Raw genomic sequence first — 4,656 nt, forward strand, 5'->3', positions numbered from 1 at the left:
AAGAAAGATTTGCACATACTATTTATTGACCTAGAAAAAACATATGACAAGGTCCCTAGGGAAGTTCTTTAGAAGGTGAAAGGTGTTTCGGTTGCTTATATTTTGGTGATTAAGGACATGTATGATGGAGCTAAGACTCGGGTTAGGATAGTGGGGGGCGACTCGGAGCATTTTTCGGTCGTTATGGGTTTACACAAAGGATCTGCGCTCAACCTGTTCTTATTTGCCCTGACGATGGACGTACTGACAACATATTCAAGGGGAGGTGCCATGGTGTATGTTATTCGTTGATGATATAGTTTTGATCGATGAGACACGAGGCGGTGTTAACAAGAGGTTAGAGGTTTGGATACAAATCGTGGAGCCTAAAAGTTTCAAGTTGAGTAGGACTAAGACAAAATACATGGACTGAAAGTTCAGCAGCGTATCAAGAGAAGCGGACATGGACATGTGAGGTTTGACTATCAAGTCATCCCCAAGAAAGGGAGCTTTAAGTACGTAGGGTCAGTTATGCAGGGGGATAGAAAATTGACGAGGATGTTACGCTTCACATAGGGGTGGCGAGGATGAAATGGAGGCTAGCGTCTGGTGTCTTGTGTGACAGGAAGGTACCTCCGAAACTTAAAGGTAAGTTCTATAAAGCGGTGGTTAGACTGGCCATGATATATGGTGCAAAGCCTTGGCCAGTCAAGATTTCTCATATCCAGAAGATAAAAGTTGCACAAATGAGGATGCAGAGATGGATGTGTGGGTACACTAGGCTAAATAAGTTTAGAAATAATGATATTCGGGTGAAGGTGGGTGTTAGGGGAGTCAATGGTTCAGTTTGGCTGGTTATTTTGTAAAAGTTATACTATATCAATTTTTCGGTTATTATATTATATATAACCATAATTAGACTTTTCAAAACCATCCCAATCATATCGGTTTCTCTTCAGTATCGGTACAGTTCGATGAATTTTCAATATTTATTTTAGATATCATGTAAAAGTCTCTAAGAGAAGTAGAATGCAATAACATACATATTTTTATAGGACTAAGCTTAACTCTCTAGACATTTTCACATTTTAAAGGGTGATGAATTAAGAAAATATGAAAGATGGTAGAGTATAGATCCATCAACTATTCTACAACATCATAAAAGAAACTAAGTAAATTAATACAAACAAATATAAATCAAACGAGTGAAAAGATATTATCCAAGCTAGGAATAGGACTCAAGAATAAAATATATAGAAGATTAAATATTCAAAATAATAAACCTAAATCATACGAAAGGGAATATATTTAATATATTATAGTTTGCTACTCATAATCGCTATAATACCTTGTGTCTTGCTACTGAATATGCTGAAAATAATTTAGTTTTAATAGGAGTAGTATAATAGGTTTGGGAATTAGGATTTTGAGTTTAATTACTTGTTGGCTTGTAACTCTTTTCATAATTTCAAGACCCAAGAAAAAATTAATGCTTTATTATTTTTAAACTTAATATATAAATATATTTTTTACATGTAAATTTATTCGGTACGATTCGGTATATTTTTTGGTTTATTTTCATAAAATAAAAAACCTACCCTAATTATCGGGTCAATTATAGATTTATATAAAAACCCATGGTTTTATTAAAAGAAACCTCAAAATCGGCTCGATCAGTTTAGTGTGTTTTAAATATTCATTGACGCCCCTAGTGGGCGTGGCTCCCATGGAGGACAAGATGCGGGAAACTAGACTTAAATGGTCTGGGCACGTTCGAAGGAGATGCATGGATGCCCCGGTAAGGAGGTGTGAATGACTGACTTTGACGAGTATGAGAAAATGTAGAGGGCGGCCAAAGAAATATTGGGGAGATGTGATCAGGCAGGACCTGGCGCGACTTCAGATTTCCGAGGACATGGCCCTTGATAAGAAGTTGTGGAGGTCAAGCATTAAAGTTGTAGGCTAGGAGATAGGAGGCTAGCCTGATAGTGTTTTTTCTTAGGCTGCTAGTGGCTTCAATTGTGTCCATATTACTTTTTTAGGGTTGTAGGTTAGGTCGTAGGAGGCTAATCTGATAGTGTATTGTCTTAGGATGCTAGTGGCTCTTGTTGTATTCATATTACTCCATTGTTTTTGTAGTACCGTGCCATTGCTACTACTTATTGTTAATGCTTTTCTCTCTATTTTTTGATTTTTACGTTGCTGGTGTTATCTTTCTTGCTTCTTTTGCTATTACCGCTCCACTGCCTCGTTTCATATTCTTGACCCGAGGGTCTATCGGAAACAACCTCTCCACTCCTCCAGAGTAGGGGTAAGGTCTGCGTACACACTACCCTCTCCAGATCTCACTTGTGGGATTCCATTGAGTTGTTGTTATGCGATCTGTATTATTTTATCCATGGTAGAATGTGTAATCAGAATATTCGAATTAGTAATACCGAAAATTATTTAAAGATAACAATGCCCTTAAAGTAAGTAATTTTTGCATAAATAATAGACCTTCCATTCTCTACCTTTATAAGTAGGGGTAAGGTTTGCGTACATCCGTACACACTACCTTCCACAAACTTTATTTGTGGGATTCCACTGGGTTGTTGTTGTTGTTAGCAGACTGTCATTATTAACCACCGCATAATAATTCCTTCATTTATTAATCATCATAGCAGTCCTTTCATTTAGCATTGCATAAACATGCATTATAATCCCAAATTACTAGCATGTTAGCCAAATGTCTCCTAATGGTATAATTTTAGGGACTGAGTGACAATTTAAGCCAGATTGTTGCAATCTATTCCTTATTTTGGCAACAAACTGCTGAGAGGGTGTTGCGTATAGAGTCCTTTGCTGTTGATAGATACTATTTCTCTTAAACTTATAACAACAAACATTTGTAAGAAGTTGCTCTAATTTGATTTTTGTTTAAAGGTAATACTCAAATGGAAGTAAAACACAATCATGCCTCAACATGTGCTGCTCCAATGGTGTTCTTAGTTTCTTACATCTTTAATTGACTTTAGCCTTTCCTTGTTTTCAGTGGCTCAACTTACAACGAAAATAAAGCACCTATCGTCAGTTCTGCACAAAAAGGTGAGTTTCCTGCTGAATTGTGCCCAATTGAGTATCTTTGGTAAGAATGCAGGTCATGAAATTTCAATTTATAGCATGTTGTTGTTCATTGTCATATGGTACGCATGATTGCTGTTCTTGAAATGCCAAATCAGATGAAAAGAAGAAAGAATGGACGATACATCTACTTGCGAGAACTTTTATCATACATGTGCACTAAGTGTTTCAGATATATATATATATATATATATTATATCATCATTATAGAGCTTTATTGCTTAGATTAGTGCTAAGCTGGCTATTTATAACTTGATGCTTGATAATAAAATGTTTTAGGATAAGCACTCTCGTAAGGGTCTACAACCAATGGTGCAAAAGAGGAAGAAGTTGTTGAAGTATCTCCGAAGGACAGACTGGGACTCCTACTGCTTCGTTCTCTCTAAGCTCGGCCTTCGTGACAACCCAAATTACAAGTTCTAGACCAGCCTGTAAGACATCGTTTTGCGCTGTGGAAATGCAAGTTTACCTTCGACAGATTGCTCAAAGTCCTAACCTTACCAAGATCTTTCTTCTTTTTGTAGGGAGAGGAGCGGTGAGGGTTATTGTCACAACCCAATTTAGGATCGGGACCGGCGCTTAGGAGCAAGTGATCCTAAGTAAGCCTCATTGGTATTTTACAGAAAATCGGATAGAGTTTTCCCTATTTTTGGACAATCCAAAATTTTTTACTGTCTCAAAATTAACAACCAACCATCCTAATATCAAACCAAACAATCGACAACTTATCAATTAACCAAAATAGTCTTCACCATTACTAATTAACCCACTAACAACCAGAAATACTAATTTATCTCCGACTTTGATAATAAAGAACGATACTCGACATAAGACTAATAGCAAAATAATACTCATGACACTAAAAGAATGACTATGGAGCGACTCTAAGAATTCAAAGAAAAGATCATAACAATTGATAAAAATCTCCGCCCACGCGAACAAGTGCGAGGCTCACCAAGAATTCTAAACCTGTGCGCTCCAATTAACGAAATCCTCGTCTGCGTCAGCTGGTATCTCTGTAAAAAAATTAGCGGGGAATGAGTCGCTAGCTCAGTGAGTAATAACACTTAACCACAACCGTTTTTATTTGGGGACAAGTCAGAAACATGCTAGTATCTCAAAGAGAAATAATATAAAAATGCTCTTTCAAAAACAATAAATAATTTTCAGTCTCATCACACTTTTCTTGTAGTATAATATAATTAACAATTCAGTAATAAGCTCGGTAACCCCTGTATATCAGCATTCACATTTTTGGGAGGTTTCAATGAACGGATCATGTAATCGGTATAACTGTGGACTTCTTTGCAAGAAGTCATATATAACGGTAGTCCCTATCCGAGGGAAATCGGTAACGGTATGCTAGTTCTACCTTCCCACTAGCGAGGGCTATAACAATAATCAGTAATTACAAGGTGCACCAGGTGTAAGGAACCCGCCGTTAGCTACGGGATCCTTCAATGTCTACTCCCATTTATACTTGTCTCTGTAATCCGTATATACTCGTAGAAACTATTTTAAAACAATATAGGGCATTTCGGTTCTTATCAAATC

General features: G+C 36.9%; 1 long non-coding RNA gene across 1 annotated transcript; it reads left to right on the forward strand.

Annotated features, from left to right (window-relative positions):
* The first annotated feature begins 3,011 nt into the window (after positions 1-3,011).
* On the forward strand, positions 3,012-3,422 carry LOC138884109 (uncharacterized). Its single transcript, XR_011404225.1, has 2 exons — positions 3,012-3,066; positions 3,382-3,422. It is a non-coding gene; the product is annotated as an uncharacterized lncRNA (long non-coding RNA).
* Positions 3,423-4,656: the final 1,234 nt, after the last annotated feature.

Source organism: Nicotiana sylvestris, chromosome 12 (assembly GCF_000393655.2).
Source record: "Nicotiana sylvestris chromosome 12, ASM39365v2, whole genome shotgun sequence".
NCBI classification, from domain to species: domain Eukaryota; kingdom Viridiplantae; phylum Streptophyta; class Magnoliopsida; order Solanales; family Solanaceae; genus Nicotiana; species Nicotiana sylvestris.